The sequence below is a fragment of the Symphalangus syndactylus genome, chromosome 8, assembly GCF_028878055.3.
Source record: "Symphalangus syndactylus isolate Jambi chromosome 8, NHGRI_mSymSyn1-v2.1_pri, whole genome shotgun sequence".
Classification (NCBI taxonomy): domain Eukaryota; kingdom Metazoa; phylum Chordata; class Mammalia; order Primates; family Hylobatidae; genus Symphalangus; species Symphalangus syndactylus.
In genome coordinates, this window is record NC_072430.2 from 133,382,441 (window position 1) to 133,407,084 (window position 24,644).

Sequence of the window (24,644 nt, forward strand, 5' to 3'; positions counted from 1 at the left end):
TAGTGGCCTTCTTTGTCTCTTTTGATCTTTGTTGGTTTAAAGTCTGTTTTATCAGAGACTAGGATTGCAAACCCTGCTTTCTTTTAGCTTTCTATTTGCTTGGTAGATCTTCCTCCATCCCTTTATTTTGACCCTATGTGCATCTCTGTACGTGAGATGGGTCTCCTGAATACAGCACACCGATGGGTCTTGACTCTTTACCCAATTTGCCAGTCTGCGTCTTTTAATTGGGGCATTAACTCATTTACATTTAAGGTTAATATTGTTATGTTTGAATTTGATCCTGTTATTATGATGTTAGCTGGTTATTTTGACCGTTAATTGATGCGGTTTCTTCATAGAGTCAATGGTCTTTACCATTTGGCATGTTTTTGCAGTGGCTGGTACCGGTTGTTCCTTTCCATGTTTAGTGCTTCCTTCAGAAGCTCTTGTAAGGCAGGCCTGGTGGTGACAAAATCTCTCAGCATTTGCTTGACTGTAAAGGATTTTATTTCTCCTTCACTTATGAAGCTTAGTTTGGCTGGATATGAGATTCTGGGTTGATTCGTATGTTTAGTCTTTTCTTTAAGAATGTTGAATATTGGCCCCAACTCTCTTCTGGTTTGTAGGGTTTCTGCTGAGAGATCCAACTTACAAGGGATGTGAAGGACCTCTTCAAGGAGAACTACAAACTACTGCTCAGTGAAATAAAAGAGGACACAAACAAATGGAAGAACATTCCATGCTCATGGATAGGAAGAATCAATATCATGAAAATGTCCATACTGCCCAAGGTAATTTATAGATTCAATGCTCTTCCCATCAAGCTACCACTGACTTTCTTCACAGAATTGGAAAAAACTACTTTAAAGTTCATATGGAACCAAAAAAGAGCCCACATACTCAAGACAATCCTAAGCACAAAGAACAAAGCTGGAGGCATCACGCTACCTGACTTCAAACTATACTATAAGGCTACAGTAACCAAAACAGCATGGTACTGGTACCAAAATGATATATAGACCAAAGGAATAGAACAGAGGCCTCAGAAATAACACCACACATCTACAACCATCTGATCTTTGACAAACCTGACAAAAACAAGAAATGGGGAAAGGATTCCCTATTTAATAAATGGTACTGGGAAAACTGGCTAGCCATATGTAGAAAGCTGCAACTGGATCCCTTCCTTACACCATATACAAAACTTAACTCAGGATGGATTAAGGACTTAAATGTAAGACCTAACACCACAAAAACCCTAGAAGAAAACCTAGGCAATATCATTCAGAAGATAGGCATGGGCAAAGACTTCATGACTAAAACACCAAAAGCACTGGCAACAAAAGCCAAAATAGACAAATGGAATCTAATTAAACTAAAGAGCTTCTGCACAGTAAAAGAAACTATCATCAGAGTGAATAGGCAACCTACAGAATGGGAGAAAATCTTTGCAATCTACCAAACTGACAAAGGGCTAATATCCAGAATCTACAAATAACTTAAACAAATTTACAAGGAAAAAACAAACAACTCCATCAAAAAGTGGACAAAGGATATGAACAGACACTTCTCAAAAGAAGACATTTATGCAGCCAACAGACATATGAAAAAATGCTCATCATCACTGGTCATTAGAGAAATGCAAATCAAAACCACAATGAGATACCATCTCATGCTAGTTAGAATGGCGATCATTAAAAAGTCAGGAAACAGCAGGTGCTGGAGAGGATGTGGAGAAATAGGAACACTTTTACACTGTTGGTGGGACTGTAAACTAGTTCAACCATTGTGGAAGTCAGTGTGGCGATTGCTCAGAGATCTAGAACTAGAAATACCATTTGACCCAGCCATCCCATTACTGGGTATATACCCAAAGGACTATAAATCATGCTGCTATAAAGACACATGCACACGCATGTTTATTGTGGCACTATTCACAATAGTAAATACTTGGAACCAACCCAAATGTCCAACAACGATAGACTGGATTAAGAAAATGTGGCACATATACACCATGGAATACTATGCAGCCACAGAAAAGGATGAGTTCATGTCCTTTGCAGGGACATGGATGAAGCTGGAAACCATCATTCTAAGCAAACTATCACAAGGACAGAAAACCAAACACCACATGTTCTCACTCATAGGTGGGAGTTGAACAATGAGAACATACGGACACAGGGTGGGGAACATTACACACTGGGGCCTGTCGGGAGGTGGGGGCCTGGGGGAGGGATAACATTAGGAGAAATACCTTATGTAAATGACGAATTGATGGGTGCAGCAAACCAACATGGCACATGTATACCTATGTAACAAACCTGCACGTTGTGCACATGTACCCTAACATAAGTATAATAAAAACAAAAACAAAAAAACATAATACAGAAGTAGCAAACATTAGAAGCAGCTACAACCCTCTAGGTCCAAGATAGAGAACCCAGGAAGGAGCCACCTCCACGTCTCTCACCTCTTCAGGGGCGAATTGCATTCCTTGTTGGAGAGGGTGTGCAATGGTCACTGGATGGGAGAGAAATCACAGTCTCTTTGCTGATGCAACTCGCGGGAAACCTAATCTTTTGGGTTTCCAGGAAACATCTGTTCACAAAAAGGTGCTGCACCACTAGACTCATTGCAAAGCTACCTGAGGGATTCCTGGGCAATTGATTCATGGAGAGGTGATGTACTGGTGGCACTCTGCTGTGATGATGCCTGAGGAGGTATCAGGGAAGCTGCTGGCTGTACACAATGCTGGCCAACCTGTACTGCAGGAACCGGGCCCTGGTGAAGGTGCATGGTGGAGGAACCTAGTGAGAGATGTGCACCAAAACCAGGAAAATAAACCCTTTTCCCCTAGAGCAAACGTACAGCAGCACCACCTACTGACAATATTGTACCAGCTGACAAAGGAGAACTATCCACAGGGCCCATCTCAGTTACTGCAGAATAAGGAATGGAGAGTGAATTTGGAATTGAGAGACAATAAATGGATGACTCTCACAGTCAGTGTTAACAATGAGGTTTTGCTTTTTAGGAATAAGTTGTCTGAAGACAAAGCAGGAGGAAGGTCTGTCTTGGTCCTGGATCATTGCTGCTAAAACTTAAGCATGCAAGTCAATCACCTGGGTGTTTAAATAGATTTCTGGGCCCCATTATGAGAATTCTGATTCAAGAGGTCTACAATGGGGCCTGATGATTTACATTTCTTACCAATTCCTAAGGGATGCTGATACCGTCTTCTCCTTTTACCTTTAGGTAATTTATCTGTCATGAAGAGTTTCTTATTTTTATCACCTAGTTTTATGACCAGGGCCACACTTTATGTAGAACACTCCTTCTGTCCTCTTCTAACTTAGTTATTATACACAAGGAGAAGACAATCTTGATCTTTCTAAAAGCACACATTTGAAATCTTTAAATAAAATCCGTCCCACACAACTGTATTTCTGATCATTTAAAAATGTATTATCTTTTTTTTTCAATTTAGGATTTTCTAAACAGATTAAAGAAAAATAATAACTATAGTAATATTTTCTCAATTATTCTAGTATAGTATCTACTCACATCACATATTTAATATGACTTGGAATTGTCAATTTCACATGATTTAACACTACACAAAACATTTTCAAACTGCAAGAAAATGTAATCAACAGGTTTTTCTATTGAGAAGTTGTAATATAAAAACGTACAAAAAGATTTGAGGGGAAAAAAGTAAAAACTGTTCTGACAGCGGCTTTCCTTTGTTTCAATATGGGGTTAAATGTTAAGAATAAAGATAAGTTGACCTAGCTCTATTTTTCCTAAGGTTTATAAAATATCTTTCTTTCATATAACTGAAAAATATGGTAACTGTGATATCTTTTTAGTCTTAGTAAAATAAACATGTCTTTATTAAGTTATAGGAGGTAATGAGCTTCACGTTGAGCTGCAGCACTAACCTGAGTTTACGCCCCTGGAGACTTTTGCTCTTCAGGCAAGCTTACCTCAAGGTGTACATGTCACGTTGTTTCAGGTGACCTTTAATTTTATTCCATAAAATAACGATTGAGCTTATCTCATTTTGCCAATTATTTCCATGACTTACTGACACTCTTGCCAATAAATCAGTGAGGCTGTTTTCTTAATGTATAGAGACAAATTACAGAAAAAGCCTAGGTGTGAGTCACAATTCCTGGGGGTTTCACGTGAATTTACCAACAAGCTTAGAGGCCTTCAACAAATGCTTATAATATGTTCCCCTTTCTGGGCCTCAGTTTCTCAAACGTAAAAATGACAAATTTAAAGAAATTATTTCTAATGAACTCTCTACCTCTCTGATATTTTTTATCAAAATATCTTAAAATATAATATTGTTGGGCTTTATTAAACAGAGCTCATCCAGAAAGGTTAACAAAATCACTGGAGTTTTTCTCTTTTATTATGATTTTTGAAATAATTGTATGAGTCTTTTGTTAATATAAACAGTGTTGTATAATGGTGGACATGTGTTAATGTCCAGGCTGTTGTCCCATTGATTTTTTTTTTTAATAACAATACTGATAATGGCAAATGAGGTATTAGCCTAGTCGGTGTAGCACAATAAAAGGAACCACTATGTGGTAGTATAATGCAGAAAATGGTAGGAATCGGGGCTCTGGCTGTAATGAGATGTGCTTTGTCTGGTCACATCGTCTTCAGCTTGAATTATTTAATGGATATAAACTATAGCAAACTAGTGACTTAGAGAATATTGACAACACTGTCAGATTGTTTATAAATAATACCAGCATTATACATTTTATAGTGAAATTCATTCCAAATAATAATGCTGAAATGTTGGCATTTTTCAATATTTCAAGAATGTTACAAGATTAATGAAAAAAATAACAAGTACGATGTTGATTTTTTGAATTGGTACTATGAATTATTAATTGTGGAAGAAGGATCGGGCAAGCAGAAAAGGTTTATTAATTTATTCTTTTTAATTTTTTTTTAAGATTGGGTTGTTGACATACCCTTTTCCTCATTGCCATGCAGGTGTGAGGTAATGTCTTTTCAGTGATTCCAGATGAGGCATGGCCTAAAGCAGAGAATGATGCATTCTCAGATCATGCGATCATCATAACTGGGCTTCATCCACCTTCCCAGAGATTTCCCAAGAGGCCCCAGTTCAGACCTTAACACCAGCCACTACCCCACATTTTCTCTCCACCACCATACATTAGCAGGGGAATAGAACAAAACGGTGAATTCAGTGGGGAGAAGTCCCTCCACTGGAATTCCCTCATGGGGAGATTATTCTCTCCTCTCCCAATGGGAAAATGCAGTAAGTGTCCCCCCAGAAAAGGGGAGATGCAGAAGACACTTATGAAGACTTGGGTGAGTGACCATGGTTGTGGTGCTGCTAGGAACCCCACAGCAGAAGAAGCAAAGATTATAGAGGATTGAGGCCCCGTGAGATTTCAGTTATTAGGAAAAAAAAATAAACAATAGTTGCACATGCATACCCCAGTGAGGTAATATTGCTGAATGTACCTTTATTACAAGGCTTTTCTCCATATTAGAGCTAAATTTCAACTGCCATCTAATTTCCTGTTAAAATTAGCACAGTAGTAGGTTTGGATTTTGTGATGCATCTTAAAATTCCTCGTTTTTGCATTTCATTTGTCTTTTTGTCTCCTGTACCTGGCAGAGTGCCTGGCACAGAAAATGCACTCAATAAATACAGAACTAAAAAGACACCAAGGCAGGAGAATCACTTGAACCCAGGAGGTGGAAGTTGCAGTGAGCCAAGACGGCGCCATTGTACTGCAGCCTGGGCAACAAGAGCAAAACTCTGTCTGGAAGGAAAAAAAAAAAAAAAAAAAAAGACCTAGTGTTTGTGTGTTTGTGGTTATTTTGAGGATTTTTCTCATGGTATTTTCATTACTCAGTTTCCTGTGTGCTGTTCTTGAGGCAGCTGTTCTTAGAACAACCACACATGTTAAAATAATCCACAGAATGTTAAAAAATACTGATGCCTAGATTGTCCCCCCTTAAGATTTTGATCTAATTGGTCTGGGGTGTAAGCTGGACACAGAGGTTTATAAAAATTCCCAGGAGATTCTTAAATACAGCCAAGATTGAGAACTACTGTCTAGATTATTTTCCTTCTTACCAATTCTTTCTTCTGCTATATCTAATCTACAATTTTACCCATTCATTGAGACTTTAACAATTGTGATTTAAATTTCTAAGACATCTTTTATTATTTTTAATTGATCTTTCTATATTTTGCTATAGTGCCATTTTCTTATAGTTTCCACACCTGCTTTTATACTTTAATCATTTTAAATCTGTTTTACTACTTTTATGGCTAATTATTTTATAGGAAATTCTTGGGAATCTACCCGTCCTACTTCATGTGTACTGTCCCTTGCTTACTGAGCCTTATTCTCTTGCATGTTTTATAATTTTGAATTGTAAACCTAACTTAAACAGAGTTCTATCTGGAAATCCTGACAGCATGGTTTCATGGAGTTTTGACTTGTCTTTAGCAAAATGCACAGCAGTATCTCCACAGCCCTATAAATCCTGTTTTATATACATTTCTGGTGTTCTGTGTTTCTAAATCACAGAATATTTATACCTCCCCACTTCAAATCACTTTAGTGGACAGGGCTGGGGTTTAGAATTCCCAAAGAAGCATTTTTTCCCCTACAGCCAGCAAAGGGTAGACAATGTTGTTCTTTGGCAAATGTGTTAGCTCTCTTAATCATCACCTGCTTCTCCCAGGCTGAAGGTTTCTTTCCCTAGTTACACAAGAAGCTGAGAGCCCAATCCCCTGGTTTGATCATTGTCCTTCCCTGACACCCCTCCAGGAAAGCTGTATCTCAGTTCATGTTATTTGCCCTGTGGTTTATTTCTGCTATAAGATTTCACTTCTTTGTTGGTACCTCAACTATGCATTGAAAATAATGTTCTGATTACTTTATCTGGCATTTCTATGGGTTTATCTCAAGGGACTTTGCAGATGAGTCTATCTTCTTGATCACCTCACCCTCGTCCCATTCTTATCCCATCTTAACACATTGTGCATAACAGATGCCCCAAAATGCTCTTCGATGTCAGTGTCTCCTCAGCCTCACTACTCCATCAGCCCCTGCTATCTTGCTGGAGCCCTCAGCTACAAAGAGAAACATTTATCATCCTTTTACCTCCCTCATGGCTTATTGACTCAATTTCTTTCACATGTGTTCATGACACTTAGAGTGCTACCAAACTTGCTCGCTGTTATGGATGAAAGCGTTTCTTAATAGCTCACCTGTCCCAGAATGGTTGCAGGCCACAGAATGATCACTTTAAAATAGTCATGGATTTCTAAAGTTTTTAATTATTTTGAAAAAAAAGCTAACTTTTTTCACCAAAGGGTCTTGCATGAATGCATTTTTTGTTTGTTTTGTGTGTGTGTGTGTGTGTGTGTGTGTATTTGAGACAGGGTCTCACCACTCTGTTTACTAGGCTGTAGTGCAGTGGCACAATCTCGGCTCACTGCAACCTCCGTCCCCTGGGTTCAAGCAATTCTTATGTCTCAGCCTCCAGAGTAGCTGGGACTACAGGGACATGATACTAGGCCCTGCTAATTTTTGTATTTTTAGTAGAGACGGGGTTTTACCATGTTGGCCAGGCTGGTCTGGAACTCCTGACTTCAAGCAATCTGCCCGCCTCCGCTTTCCAAAGTGCTGGGTGGCATGAGCCACCGTGCCCGGCAGGATGTACATTTTTAATTAAATGAGTTCTACAAAACATATGAGATTGCTGGTTTTCTTTAATGTACTTATAGGTAAAGTCTGGCTGGTATCATGTACTTTACATTATAAACTAAAGTAGAGACTTGTGTATTTGCTACATATTGAAATTTACTTTGTTGATGAGGATGCTGGGAGGCTGTGCTGAAAGACTATTCTTTATTGATTGCACACATCTTAAGGGGCAGAAAGTGGTTTACAATAGACATTTTAAAGGACTTCTAGAAAGATAATAAAATAGTAATCAAGAAAAAGAGATGGTTGCTCCAAAATAATATTGTGAGAAAACAATAATAAAAATAACTGTAATGTAATTGGAAATTAGTTTTTAAATTACATTGGTTTACTTAGCTTTTCAAAAAACAAAAGAAATAAAAGATAATGAAAGTAACATCCATCATCAGATTTCTCAGATTGCATGAAAATGTCCTTGCCCTTAGTTTAAAAAAAAATCAGTGTCTGTTGCATGTGATTAGCCAGGCTTAGTTTTGATTGTTTCCATTACGATCTTCTTGTTAAGAGTGTAATGAGATGCAGTCCTGCACGTATGAATACCCATCGCCTGTCACTGAGCCATCTGTCCATAACTTAAAGGCATGAAAACGCTGTCTGCAGTGAATGAGAAAAATGGAAATTTATATTAGAATCCTTCCTTTTTGTTCTTTGTTCATGATTGAAAGCCACTCGACATCTATTCACTGGGATTCAGACATTTAACAGGCAACCTATCTAACAACTTTAAAATGTATTCTAAAATTGGGGTCTATTTTGACATCTGGACATTGGCCAATCTTTTTCCTGAACCAGCTTTTTTTTTTTTTTTTAAAGAAAGCTTTAAAAAATAGACTTTATTTTTTAGAGCAGTTTTAGGTTTATAGAAAAATTGAGCAGAAAGTACATAGCTCCTGTGTACTCCCTGCCCCCAACCTCACTTTCCCCTATTACTAACATCTTGAATTTGTGTGGTACATTTGTTACAATTCACAAACAAATACTGTAGTTTAATGTGCCCTCAGATCCCCTGTCTTTTACCTATGCATGTTCCTGCCCCAACCCCTGGGGTTCACTGAGAGGTTTTACTGTCTCTATAGTTGTTCATTTTATAAATATTATAACATTGGAATCTTAGAATATATTGTCTTTTCGGACTTTTTCATGTAGCAATATGCATTGTACTAGTTTTTTAATTGTCTTTAATTTTGATTTTTTAAAAATTACTCACCAGTCACATCACCAATGTCCATTACCAGGTTAAAAAAATTTGTCAGGAAAACATTAAACAAGTCGCCAGAGTAAGATTTAAAAATGTACTCTATACTAAGTAGCTCACTTTATAAATGGAGATAAATAAGAAGAAAGGAAAATAAAACAGGGTGATGATGTGTGATGGAAAGAGATATAGGCATATCTCTTTGAATTTTTGCACCTCAGTTTCTTCATCTCTGAAATGGGGATACTATTATGACATTCCAAGTTCTTCACGGTTAGACATCTTATGTGATGTATATTGAAGGCACTCGATGGCAATGAAGGAAACAGAGAAGAAGTAGGGAAGAAAAGTCACAAGAAAGAGGATGAGAAGGATGAAAACGCTAGAAGAGGAGGGAAGATACAGAAGTAGGAGGAAGGAGGAGACTTTGCTGTGACCTAAAGTAAAAGTTGTTTCTGAGAACAGGGTTTCATCACATCAGGATATGAGGCTGTCTTGATAGGTGTGATGTAGAAAAATATTTACCTTTTAGAGAGTCTCCTGGCCATGGGAACCTAGGTGATTTTTCAAGAATCATTTTCTGAAGTCAAAATAACAGCACAACATCTAATGCCCATTTCTCTTCCTTAATGATTTTGAAAATATATATAAAGAAAAAGAATTAGACTAACGATAGTGGAAGAAAAATGGTAATACGATATAACTATTATATTTTAGCTATTTCAACCCAAAATACTCCTTTTTTCTGGTTTTCCATCAGTCTTATCTCTAAATATTACATATCAAAGTAACTATTACAGTCTTCTTAAATATGGTTGAATGTTAAAGATCAAGATATCACTTTGCTAATAACTATGAAACTACACAAGAATTTGTTTCAACCTAAGAAACATCAAAAGGCAAATAATTGTTAGGCGTTCTATACACCTAGATAATGCATTTTACAAGGAAAGTTGCTTCTTTGAGCTTACACAACTGATTTAATCTAGGCAGCCCCTACGGTTTCCTAGAAGTAAGGATCCCTGGAAATCTTACTTGAGGAGAAGGGAAACTCTTTTTGGCATCTGTGGGCTGGTGTCCTTGACCCCCTCAAGAGTTATCTGAACTCTGCATATCCCAGGGGTATCATTAGAGTTATAACCTCTCCAGAGAAGATGCACCAACCACATTGCTCACACAAGTGGACAAGAGTGACGCCTACACATTTTGAACTTAAGTCTCTAGTTCCTAGAATCCATTTCCCTGAATCTACAAAGCCCAGGGACACTCAGGGTGAAGAGTTAGTCTGTCCCTTCCTCCTCAAACTCCCGGGGCACCCTCAGATCATCCTCAGGCACGCCCACCTTCTCAGTGGTGGTAAACCAGTGTTTTATCTGAGAGTCTTCCAGAGCCTTCTAGTTCATGTTTATTTATGACTCCTGGAGACCAGCCCTAGTCTCCTTTTGTCTCTGAAGTAAACAGCCCTATTGCAGCCTCGTCTCTCTCTCATCAGGCTCTGTGGGAGCTGAGACAGATGATACTTCTTTGTGTCCTGACGTTATGCAGACACAGAGGAGTGCCTTTCAGAACCCCTCAGGACTGCTGTGCTCACAGGACTGGTTGGCTGACAACCCCAAGTTTTTTGCTCCTTCAGGATCCACCTGACTCATGCTCAGAGCTGCCTCCAGAAAATGAGCAAGGGCCTCATTGCAGCCCAAAACAACTCAGCTCTAACTGGGGCCAGCTTTCCTGCAGAGCAAACCCTTGGGCTGGCAGAGACTTTGTCAGCCTGCATCACAGCCCGGTGGCTTCCCTGTTGCTGTTCCTTTTCTTTCTTTGGTGTGTCTCCCCCACAAAACCTTTGCCTTCCTAACTTGGTCTCAGCATCTATTTCCTGTGTCAGGTATTATCTACCCAATAAACTAAACCAGTCCTTAACTGAAGAGGGTGAGACCCATGCTGGGACTCCAATATCATGATTAAATGATGACTAGAAGGTAGAGACCAAGTCTCCCTAGTGGCCCACAAGGATTGTGTATAATAACCTTTCAATAAAGGTTTGTTGAATTCCATTTTCATATATCTTGTGCTTCAGAATTCATCTTTGGATACATCATTTTTGCTTTTTATTAACATAGCCATCCTCCACTTCCCCTAAAGCATACATATGTATGTGTTGGGCAGAAAGTCTACACTTTCTTTGCTTAGGCATGATTGTACTGATTAAAAACCCCCACACAAATTCAGGTTAACCCCTTGACTGCTGCAATCTCCTGCCTTCACACAGGAAGGATGCCCCTTCTGTTCTTCATTCTTCCTTCCTTGGTGTGACTTAGTGTCTCTGCAGCTCTTTTGGCAGGCTGTGCTGGGATGTCATTTTCCAAGAAGGGATCCACTTATTCAGATGAATGCCTCCTTTATTGATTGTAACATGTTTTGGCAGCTATGGCAAATAGAGATTAGGTGTGGGCTGCTTTTCCTTTGAACACAACTTGCTGAAACAGTAGGGGACGCATCTCCCATATTCCAGGAGCATGTGCCATCTAATGAGTCACATGGAACTCCTGAAATTTCCATTCCCAAAAGGATCACATGGAACCCCTGAAACTTCCATTCACAAAGGGATTGCTTTGGGTAGGTGGCACACAATAAGGTGCCTTAGCTGCAACATTATTAAATTGAAAGTTTCTTCATGGTGCCAGGAGGTTATGTTCCTTGTAAAAGTTGTGTTCCTTCACAAGTTGTGTTCCTTCAACATTCATAAAGGACTGTTGGGAGATAGATTTGGGCATTTGGGGAATTAGCTTAACTTGCTTCTTGAGCAAAATCTCCAGGAAATCAACATCTGGCTCTTCATTTCCTGTCTACCAGTCATCTTTTGTACTCTCTGTCCTTTGGTATTTTCCATGCCAGCAGCACAAACTGGAAGAAACCAAGGACCCTCTGATCACCTGATCCAGCAATGTTGTTTTACCCTTTTTAGTTGATCTCTCTTGACTTTCAATTCTAAATCTCTCCTGTCTTTTCCAGTTTGACATTCTCCTCTTTGGTTCTTCTTGCTCTTGAATCCTTTTACACCTTCTACCACCTAATGATAAGCTTCCTCGGGCTCAGTTTTGGTATAATTACTCCTTATCAGAAATTTACTCTTTTGTTGTTGTTGTTGAGACAGAGTCTCACTCCATCACTCAGGCTGTAGTGCAGTGGCGCAATCTCAGCTCACTGCAAGCTCTGCCTCTCGGGTTCACGCCATTCTCCTGCCTCAGCCTCCTGAGTAGCTGAGACTACCGGTGCCTGCCACCGTGCCTGGCTAATTTTTTGTATTTTTAGTAGAGACAGGGTTTCACTGTGTTAGCCAGGATGGTCTTGATCTCCTGACCTCATGATCCACCTGCCTCGGCCTCCCAAAGTGCTGGGATTACAGGCGTGAGCCACTGTGCCCAGCCAGGAATTTACTCTTATGGCTTCCAAATCTATACAACATTCACTGAATATCTGAATTGAAATCCCATTTTGCCTAATTGTCTATGAATTATGAATCAATATTTCCTATTCTCTATTCAAAATCAGTGGTTAATTTCAAATGGACATAAGCCTCTCAGGAATGCAGCGTGAAGCTCTTTATTCAAAGCATAGTTTTTAAACCTGAGATCCACAAAACCTTATGATGGCCATTATTATAGGTTCCTTAAGATTGTGTGCCCAGCAGGTGTGTGTACGTATATTCAGCTGTGTGAACAAAGCACACAAACTGAAGAAGTGTACACAGAGTAGAAAAAATGGACATTATTCAGAGTGGGTATATTGTGGGTGAGCCCAGATAGAACCCATTAGTCTCTGAAACAGAAAAAATGCCGGTGATGGCTTTGGTTTCCTTAAAACAAAACTCTCCTTTAATAACCTGAAGCCTTCAGTATTTCTGTGGAAACGTATTCGTCACTCCTCCTATTTTCTTTGATGAAAGTTAGTTTGAACAATCTCTTGGCCCTTTTCTGCCGCCTCACAGCATCCTCTCCAGAGGATGAGAAGTATCTGAATTTAGATTAAAAAATAGAAAATATGTAAATTAGCACCCACTTCCTCTTTTCAGCCCAATACTAAACTCTGTCATAAGAAGACGCTACTGAGAAGTCCTGAGAAGTTTGATGGATTGAATAGTGTCTACATATGGATTTACTATTAGCAATACCATTTGGCTAACATGCTGAAGTCTTGTTCTTCAACATTTGTATCAGCTGATTTAACTTTTAATTTTCTATTTTAGGTATCTCATTTCTAATTTTATTTGTACTTCATTTTTTCCCAACATCCTCTTATGAGGAATTCCAAATATACATCAAAGTTGAATTTTTTGTAATGAATACCCATATACCATTAACATTTTACTACACATGTCTTAACATGTATCTGTCCATTTATCCATCTCTATCCATCCATTGAGCCATTTTTGTTTGAGGCATTTTAAAGTAATGCCTCAAAAAAGAAAATAATGCTTCACTTTCCCCTATAATTCAGCATGTATATCATTGGAGTTAATTTTTGTTTTGAGATTAAAGTTAATATTCCATGAAATTCACAAAAGTTAAATATATATATATGTTGAGTTTTTTTTTTAAAGAAAATCAGTCTAAATTTATTTAAAGTCAGAATCATTTCAGAAAAAAATAAAATTTGACATCAACAACACAGAGCAGAGTATTCGATCTTGGCTAAGGACATTTACCAAGTAATTAAAATTACAAGTCATTAGTGCTTAAGAATACTTTGTTCCTCTAAGTGAATTGAGGATGACTCCTAAAAATTTTGTATTTATTCATTAGGCAAATAATTAATTTTAGATAGACTGAGGAAAGTTAAGTTTCTGACCAAATAATAAGGAATTCTTTTATTATTATTATTATTATTATACTTTAAGTTTTGGGGTACATGTGCAGAACGTGCAGGTTTGTTACATAGGTATACATGTGCCATGGTGGTTTGCTACACCCATCAACCCGTCATCTACATTAGATATTTCTTCTAATGCTCTCCCTCCCCTTGCCCCCAACCCCGTGACAGGCCCTGGTATGTGATGTTCCTCTCCCTGTGTCCAGGTGTTCTCATTGTTCAGTTCCCATTTAGGAGTGAGAACATGCAGTGTTTGGTTTTCTGTTCTTGTGTTAGTTTGCTGAGAATGATGGTTTCCAGCTTCATCCATGTGCCTGCAAAGGATATGAACTCATCCTTTTATATGGCTGCATAGTATTCCATGGTGTATGTGTGCCACATTTTTTTTTATCCAGTCTGTGACTGATGGACATGTGGGTTGGTTTCAAGTCTTTGCTATTGTGAGCAGTGCTGCAATAAACATACGTGTGCATGTGTCTTTATAGTAGAATTTTGACAAATGCATACACTAAAGCAACTCAAACTCCTCTCAAGTTGTAGAACATTACCATCGCCCCAAAAAGTTATCTAATTCTACTTCCCAAAAATCCTTACCCCATACCCCAGAAGCAACTTCTTTCTTGATTTTTCCCATTAGAGATTCCTTTTGCCTGTTCTAGAACTTTATGTAAATGGTACTATACCCACAGGATGGACTCTTGTGTGTAAAGTTTCTTTCACTAAGCATAATAGTTTTGAGACTCACCTATTTGATCATATGTCAGTAGTTCATTGTATTGTTACGGATGAAGTGTATATCATTGTATGAATACACCAGAGTTTATTCATTTTCCTATTGGTGCACACTTCCAAATCAGGGCCATTATGAATAAACTATAAACAATCTTGTGCAAGTCTTTTGGTGAACATACATATTCATTTCTTTTGGGCAACAACATAGGATAGCAAGTGATGAGTAGACAGAGTAGGTATATGTTTAGTTAGATAAGAAATTACCAGATCACTACATAAACAAGTTACACCATGTCATATTCCCACAAAAAAAATGAGAATTTCAGTCAGTCTACACCCTCAAAAGCAATGAATATTGTCAGTCTTTGTACTTTTAGCCATTCTGTTGACTATGTAGTATCATTTCCCTGTGGTTTTAATTTGAGTGTATTTGATGACTATGATGGTAAGAGCTTTTTAATGAGTTTCGTAGCCATTTGTATGTCATTTTGTGAATGTCTGTGCAATCTTTGTCCCATATTTTATGGGATTACTTGCAAGTTTATGACTGAGTTTTAGGTGTTCTTTATATATCCTGGACACCAATACATTGTCAGATATATGCTGTGACTATTTTCTCCATGCTTATGCCTTGCCTATTAATTTTCTTAATGGTGTTTTTGATAAGATTATTTTTCACTGGATAAAACCTAGTTTTTGATGTTTCTCTTATGATTATTTCTAATTGTGATCTGAGAAATATTTGTCTACCCTCAAGTCATAAAGATATCCTTCTCTGTTTTCTTCTAAAATCGTTATAGTTTTAGATTTTACATTCAGGTCAATGTTCTATCTCTACTTACCTTTATATGCAGTGAAAGTAATATGTTAATGTTCATTTTTTTTCCCCACATAGATATCCAATTATTTCAGCATCACTTGCTAAAAATACTTTCATCTTTGGATTCCACTGGCAACTTTATTGAAAAATCAAATAACTATGTGTGTGTCTTTTTCTGGTCTCTCTGTTTCATTGATAAATCTGTCAATACTTCTGTCTGTATCTCACTCCTTTGATTATTATAACTTAAAGTTTACAATCAGGCAGTGCAAATGTTAACATTTGTTCTTTTTCAAGGTATTGTTTTGAATATCTATGTTCTCTGCCTTTCTATGTAAGTTTTAGAATTTCCACGTCTACTTCTACCAAAAAAAAAAATCACCTGCTGAAAAAATGATTGTGACTGTGTTTACCCTGTGGATCAGTTTGGAAAGAAGTGACATCTTAACAATACCAAGTCTTCTAATGGTTTTTCTCTGCATTTATTTGGGTCTTTTTGAATTTCTCCTACAAGTTTGTTTCAGTTCTCAGGTTAGAAATTTTGTGTGTTCTCAGCAAGACGTAATCTTAAGAATTTTAATATTCTGATGCTATTATATAGTAATTAATTGTATTATTCATTTGTTCCTAGTATACAGATGTATACATGATTTTTGTACATTATCTATAGTAAATTCATTTATTAGTTTCTGAAGTACTTTATAGATACCTTAGGATTTTATACATATACAAAAGTCATCTGCATCTAAAGACAAATATAGTTCTTCCTTTCTGATATTTACATTATTTATTTATTTATTTGGGTTTTATTACTGGCTAGATTTCCATTACAATGCTAAAGAGAGATAGTGGGAGTGTGGATCTTTGCTTTGTTCCCAAATTTAGGAGGAACATTCACTATTTCATCATTAATCATGATGCTGGCTGTAGATTTTTAATAGCTATTATTGCAGATGGAGGAGGTTTCCTTGTATTTCTTGTCTGCTGAGAGTTTTTATCAAAATTGAGTGTTCAATTTTGTCATATGGTTTTTCTGCACTGATTGACATAATCATACGGTTTTTATTTTTTGTGCTTTCGATATGGTAGCTTAAACTGATGTCATTGTTGCAGTGTTGAGAAACTCTACTTGGTCATGAAATATAATATTTACATGCTAAACTACACGCATCTATGTTTAGGAGAGATATTTTAGTGGGTATCTGTAATGTCTGTCAGATTTTGGTGTCGGTATTATGCTAATTTCATAAAATGATTTGGAAGGCATTCCCTCTGCCTATGTGTTTTAAATGAAATTAAGTTATCTCTGAAATCTTAGAATTTACTTTTGAAAACTACTCAGTCTAGAATTTTATTTATATAAAGGTTTTGATGAGTTCAATTTTTTAACACATACAGAGATATTTTAGGTTTTCTTCTTTTTTTAACTTATGTCAGTTTGACAAGTGGTATTCTTCAAGGAATGTGTTAATTTTTTCTAGATTTTTAAAATTATTGGCATGAAGTTCTTTATAATATTGTCTTAAAGGTAAATAAAGCTATACATTTCCTTGTAGCTAGCTAGCTGCATCCCATAAATAATAAAATGTATTTTCACTATTATCCAGTTAGAAATATTTTCTTATTTCCTTTCTGATTTTTTTCTATGACTTATTTTTTAAGTTGAATGATACATATCATTTATCATCCAACTTAAAAATATTGTTTCTCCTGAATATCTTAATATATATTTCTAATATAACTCCATCTTGCTAAGAGATTATGTAAGATGGGGTGATGTCAGTTATTCTAAATTGATGAGGCGTGTTTTATGGTTCACCATATGGTCTATGTCAGTGAACATATCATGCTCAGTTTATAGATATATTTTGTAATTGTTGTTCAATGTTCTATAAATACCAAGGATACAGTAGTTGATAGCATTATCCAGATTACTAATATTTTATCTAATTTTTTTCTATTTGTTCTATCCATTGCCAAGATAGGGGAATTAAAGTCTTTTGTGATATCATCTATTTCTCCATAGAATTCTGTTAATTTTTGCTTCATATTTTTGGAGCATAAATATGTATGAACCTAATACATAGGTTCATTCAAATTATTTTGAAAATCTACAAAGAATTAACACATTCCTTGAAGAACACCACTTGTCAAACTGACATAAGGTAATAAAAAAAGAAAACCTAACACATAGGTTCACACATGTTTATGATTATTATATGTTCCTAAAAAATTGACTTTTTTAGGCAGAGTGCAGTGGCTCATGCCTGTAATCCCAGCACTTTGGGAGGCTGAAGTGGGTGGATCACCTGAGGTCGGGAGTTTGAGACCAGCCTGGCCAACATGATGAAACTCCGTCTCTACTAAAAATACAAAAATTAACCAGATGTGGTGTTGAGCACCTGTAATCCCAGCTACTCAGGAGGCTGAGGAAGGAGAATTGCTTGAACTCAGGAGGCGGATGTTGAGTGAGCCGAGACTGTGCCACTGCACTCCAGCCTGGGTGACAGAGCAAGACTCCATCTCAAAAAAATTAAAAAAAATAAAAATTTAATTTTTTTTGTAATTATGAAGTGTCCCTCTTTATATTTGACAATACTTTTTGTCCCGTAGGCCTGTTTTCTCTGAAATTTACATGGCCATTTCAGCTTTCTTAAGCTGTTTGCATGCTACATATTTTGCCATCCATTTACTTTTAACTTATGTGTGTTTATCTTTAAAGGGTATTGTTACAGGCAGCACATAGTTCTGACAATTCCTGTCTTCTAATTGAAGTGTTTGACTAAAACAATGATTGCCATTTCTGACACGATTGGATATAGATCTACTGCTATTTTATTGTGTTCTGCTTCTCCCTCTATTTCTTGATTCTCTCTTTTTTGATTTTCCCTCTTAAATTATTTGAGCATTTTTAGAATTCTACTTTAACCAATGTGCTCTTTAGTCATGCTCCTTTAGATTACTTTTTGATGTTTAATTCTTTGCTTTACAGAGACCATTTGGACGTAATATTATATTATGCTACAACAAATTTGGAAATCTTACAAGATCATAAGCCCGTGTAGCACCATATACTTTATGCTATCTTTGTCACATGTATTAAGGTGCATACCGTATAATCCCACATGACAATATTCTAATTTTTGCCTTTTAGAAAGTCATGCCCTTTAAATAAATTGAAAATAAAATACAGTCTTTTATACTTAATCATAATTTTACAATTTTTGGTGGTATTTACTCTTTCTGAATACCTAAGTATCCTTTTTGTATCATTTTCCTTCAGTGCAAATAACTTGCTTAGGTATATTTGTAGTGTATGTCTGCTGAAGAAAATTTGATTTAGATTTAGCTAAAATTGTTTTCATTTTATCTTTATAGTGAAAAATATTTTTGCTTGATGTAGAATTTTGAGTTGACAGACTTGTTCCTTCGACACTTAAAGGTATATTCCACAATATTTCAATATTGTAGTTTTTTGCAAAATCAGCACTCATTTAAAAAGTTGTTTTCTGTATCTGTGTCACTTTTCTCAGGCTCTTTCCAAGATCCCTCTTTATTTTTAGTTCTCAGCAATTTAAATATGACTTAACTAAGCATGCTTTTTTTTTTTTTAACATTTTCTTGCTTGGTGTTTACTGAACTTCTTGAATCTGTAGATTTATTACTTTCACCATATATGGGACTTTTTTGGCCTTAATATTTTAAAATAATTCCTTCATCATTCTCTCTTCTCTCCTTCAATAACTGCAATTGTATATGTATGTTAGACTTGATATTGCCCCACAGATCTGAGAGAATATGTTAACTTTTTTTTGCAATATTTTATCTCTGTCATCTTTAGATTTGATCGTTTCTATTACCTCAACTTCAGGTTCACTTGTATCTTTCTTCTTTTGACTTCATTCTACTAATAAGCTTATTTCTAAGTTTTAATGACTACTGTATTATTCTTCTGTTCTAGGATTTCCATTTGATTATTTTTATAGTTTTTTTCTGCACTAAAATCTGTCTCTTTATTCAGTATAAGCATTTTTTCTTTCTTTTTTTTTTTTTTTGAGATGGAGTCTTGCTCTGTCGCCCAGGCTACAGTGCAGTGGCGTGATCTCAGCTCACTGCAACCTCTGCCTCCCAGGTTTAAGCCATTCTTTGGCCTCAGCCTCCTGAGTAGCTGGGATTAGAGGCATGTGCCACCACACCCGGCTAATTTTTGTATTTTTAGTAGAGACGGGGTTTCGCCATGTTGGCCAGGCTGGTCTAGAACTCCTGACCTCAGGTGATCTGCCTGCCTCGGCCTCCCAAAGTGCTAGAATTACAGGTGTGAGCCACCACACCCAGACAGTGTATTTCATATTGGCTCATTTAATATAATTTTAATAGCTGCCATAAAATGCTTAAATGCTAATTCCAGCATCTGAATCACTTGTAGTTGTTTCTGTTAATTCTCTTTCCCCTTGAGAATGGCTCGCATTTTCAAAGGACTTATTATTTCAAATAATTTTGGATAATCTTCAAGAGTGTTTTGTTTTGTTTTAGCAGGAAACTCACTTTGTTGAATTGAAATGCAAATTATGTGCCATTGAGTTAAGTAACAGTTCCAGTGTCAGTTCAGTTCTTTCATCCTGCGCCGAGCTGCTTTGAGTTTTCTCCATGTCTGTTCCCACAGACATAAAGAAAGAGCTCCATGTATGTGAAATTCTCCCACAAATTCTTCTGGAGTTGACACACCAAGTTTGAGGCTCCCTCTCTCCAGCTTGCTCCTTACTTATATCCGTAACTCACTTATTAGTCGCTGTTGTTGGATCTCAGCTTTATCCTCTGGTTTTTCAGGCCAGAAAGACTATTGCTCTTTTAGAAACATTTTTTCACTCCACATGTAATTGATTGTAGCCTGCCTTCAGGTTAATAGTAAAGCCATACAGTGGGAAATGCATCTCATGTCTTTCACATATTGGCTCTCTTCTGGGATTTACCTACTTTTGTGCACTCCCTCGTGCATTCAGAAAGCTTTCTTTTTTTTTTTTTATTATGCTTTAAGTTTTAGGGTACATGTGCACAACGTGCAGGTTAGTTACATATGTATACATGTGCCATGGTGGTGTGCTGCACCCATTAACTCATCATTTAACATTAGGTATATCTCCTAATGCTATCCCTCCCTCCTCCCCCCACCCCACAACAGGCCCCAGTGTGTGATGGTCCCCTTCCTGTGTCCTTTGTAGGGACATGGATGAAGCTGGAAACCATCATTCTCAGCAAACTATCGCAAGGACAAAAAACCAAACACCGCACGTTCTCACTCATAGGTGGGAATTGAACAATGAGAAAGCTTTTGAAAAATATTTCGCTTCTAGAGTTTGTGGTTCTCTGTGGTAGGATCAGTCTGGTAAGAATTTATTTGGCCAAATTAAGAGAAAACTCTTTGTAGTGACTGATATTTTGATCTCCACTTACTTGGCTTCTCCATCTCTCCAATCCTTTTTGAGTAGTCCATTAAAATAAGGTATTAAGATATAGTAATAATTATAAGAGAGAATGGGATTGAGCTGAAACATTATCAAGAAGAACAAAATAATGGGTGAATTGGAAATAAAAAAGAATCAATTGGATTTGGCAAAAATTTATTTTCAAAAGGCTAAGGAATAATTCTAAAGCTGGTTGATTTTCAACTTAAAAGATCTAGTAATTTCTTGGTACAGATCGGTCTGAGGGTATTTAAAAGAAAATAAGTAAGTATACTGGCTAACCCTGAAGAAGTTAAAAAAATGGGTTAAAGCCTGAACATACTGTATATGATGTGCCAGCATGGCACCTGTGTGTACCCTACAGCAATAAAATGAAAATTTAGGTTTAAAGCCAAGAAGCAATATTAGGGAAGAATTGTATATTTGTGGATCAATACTGATATTAGATCTAAATATATTAGAATAGACTGTTACAGGGATTCTATTACAGTTTGAACCAGATGAAATTGTTATTTCTGTGAATCAGAAACAGTCACATACTGGCAATTTTATATGGTTCAACCAAATAAACAGAAATCCCAAAGCAGAAACATAGGAAACACCAACCTTATTTAAGAAACAAATTACCTAATAGGAGCCTGACTGGGAGATCTATTAGGAGAGGTCAGCATAGTAGGAGAGGGGCTACAGGGCCAGTAAATATGTAAAGTTGATGAATGACTGAGGTAGCACGAGAGAGTAATGAGAAAAAAATATAAATTTAATAAATTCTGCTAGGAACATTGGTTAATTATATAGAAAATATGTAGTAACATTCTTACATCATAGACAGTAATGAATGTATTCATGCATGAATGTAATAAATATTTAGAAATGAAAGGGAAACTTCAAAGCTCTTAGAAGAAAATACAGGAGAATATTTATGACTTGGGGGCATTAAGTCAAAATTTGATAAATGTGATTATATTAAAATTAAGAACTTCCATTCATCAAAGGACACTATAAAGAGGCAGTTCACAAATTGGGAGAAGCCACTGTAACACCTAAAACTAACTAACGCATTGAACTGAAAATGTGTAATGAACTCCTAAACATCATTAAGAAAAGACAACAAGCAACTCCGTAGAAAGAGTCAAATGATGTGAACATACATTTCACAGAAAAGGAAATGTGAATTGCCCATAATAAATGAAGTTATGCCTTACCTCTTTAACAATAAAGAAACTATAAATTTAGACCATACTATCCTACTAGTGTACACTCATTAGAGTACCAAGAAAAAATTTAATAATAGCAAGTGCTACTGAGGGTGTGGATAAACACCCTTACACATTTCTATTGAGGTTATGAAATGGTGTAACTATTTTTGAATACATTATATGGTAAATTTAAATAGTTTCATACTTTATAGGCCAGTAACCTGTCTCTATTATATACTCATGGGAAACTTTTACAAATATGGACCTGAAGACATCTACACAAATTTTCATAGAAATATTAATTGTAGTGTAAAAATTACAATTGTATCAAAAAGTACACAAAATAAAGCAATGAGTTATTATATAAACAAAATAAAATATTATAGGGCAATAAAAATTGAATTATGGTACTTAACATTTAGTGACAAAAGGAAGTTGTAGATGACATCCTATAGTATAACTTTTATTTATTTATTTTTTTTTCAGATCAGGTCTTGCTCTGTTGCCTAGGCTGGAGTACAGTGGTACCAGCACAGCTGATGGCATCCTAGAATTTCTGGGCTCAAGCCATCCTCCAGCCTCCAGCTTCTGAGTAGCTGAGACTACAAGTGCATACCACCATGTCCAGTTATTTTTGTTTGTTTTTTATTTTTGTAGACACAGGGTCTTGCTTTTTTGCCCAGTGTGATTTTCAACTCCTGGCATCAAGTGATCCTCCCACCTTGGCCTCCCAAAGTGTTGGGATTACAAGTGTGAGCCACTGTAATTAGCCAGTATAACATTTCTGTAAAACCCCAAACTAACAAAACTTCACAATATAGTATTTTGAAGTTTATACAAATGTTATTAAACTATACAAATAAAAACATATTCATAAAAAATTCAAGAAATAAGGGGAGAAAGACATAGTATATAGAAACTCACAGATTGATATATTAGTAACAATTATTTCTTAGGCTCAGCAGTTAGTTCATGAATACTCATTTTGTTATTATTTTTTAAATATTTCCTTAAAATGAACTTAAATATTTTAAATTAAAAAGGAACATATAAAAGTAATCGTATAAATAAAATACCGAAATCTAGAATTCTCATTGTTATAGAACGTATATAAATTCATATGTATTATCTTATACATTACAATAAAATATATAATAAAATAATATATATTAGATTAAATAAATTATGTCTCAAATTACATTATATTCTATATATCACAAATTCTTAATATTACTATAATTAATTTTGTAAATAGTGTTTTAAATTCCACGAAATAAATCCCCATGTCTTTAAAAATTATCCTGAAATTGAAAAAGAAAAAATGTTTTTAAGTTCTATTATATATAGCATGTCTAATTTCTCAGAGAGGAAGAAATTACAATAGGATACTTCATTTCTGGCTAAAAATATATTAGTGAGAAACAGAAGCAACGAAGTCTAAGTAAATCTTCTCAGGCTCAATGAAACAGCTGTTGCCCTAGACATTTTCCTGTTTTTCCTCTTGGGAACTGAGATACTGACCATATATGTTTTCCTAGACTAAAAATAAACATTAGCCCGACGCTTCACTTGAATATTAGTCCAGCAAGCCCTGAAGGAGATCTAACTGCAGATCTAAAAGAGTCAGTAAAATGTATCCCCCACTTTTCTGCTTCCTTGTGAATTTGCTTTTAACTAGGGAGTGTATTTGTATGAATATGTAGGGATTCATTCATAAACAGAAAAAATAAAAATAAAATGGATGAAAATGAGAGACATCGAATTCAGAATGACGAGTGAGTGCATGGGTAGGGATGTACAATAACTTTGGTTGGTAATGTTTATTTTATTTATTTACTTGAGGCGGAGTATTGCTCTGTCACCCAGGCTGGAGTGCGGTGGCGCTATCTTAGCTCACTGCAACCTTGGCCTCCCGGATTCAAGTGATTCTCCTGCCTCAGCCTCCAGAGTAACTGGGATTACAGGCACCCACCACCACGGCCGGCTAATTTTTATGTGTTTTTAGTAGAGATGGGGTTTCACCATGTTGGCCAGGCTGGTCACAAACTCCAAACCTCAGGTGATCCACCCGCCTCGGCCTCCCAAAGTGCTGGGATTACAGGCATGAGCCACTGCACACGGCCAGTAATGTTTATTTTCTAAGCTGAATAGCACAGTGAAGGATATGCACTATATCCTTTTATACATTTTGCATATCTAAATTATTTCATAAAAAATGAAAACTTCCAAACTATTTTAATGAGAAACCGAAAGCCTATGAAGTAATGGTTTCTTCCACAAAAATTTATTATGCACCTGCAATGGTCAAAGCTGTACAATACATTTATTTTCGGTGGGAAATAAAGAACTACAAAATTTGAACTTGAATACTCCAAGAGGAATGGAGTTAAGTCCCAAGTAACCTTACATAATGTGTCCTATATTCCTGGAACGCAATGTGAACACAGAGCTGTTGATATTCAATAGGAAGTGGTTCCTCCAGTGAGGAAGGACCTACATAAAGAAGTCATCAATCCACCTGAGATCTGGGGATGAGAACATTTTTTTCATGGAAATAATTGATTGTGAGAATGTTTTCAAAAGAGGCTTAGGATAGCATTTGCT

At 36.3% G+C, this 24,644-nt stretch overlaps 1 long non-coding RNA gene across 12 annotated transcripts in view; it reads right to left on the reverse strand.

Moving 5' to 3' along the window:
• The window catches only part of LOC129488535 (uncharacterized), a 273,237-nt gene that overhangs the window by 212,905 nt on the left and 35,688 nt on the right, over positions 1-24,644 (reverse strand). The window contains exon 3 of one of the 12 annotated variants that reach the window (XR_010122313.1): positions 9,487-9,541. The exons of the other annotated variants lie outside the window; for them this stretch is intronic. This is a non-coding gene — a long non-coding RNA (uncharacterized lncRNA). The remainder of the gene's footprint in view (positions 1-9,486; positions 9,542-24,644) is intronic. 12 annotated transcript variants of the gene reach the window in all.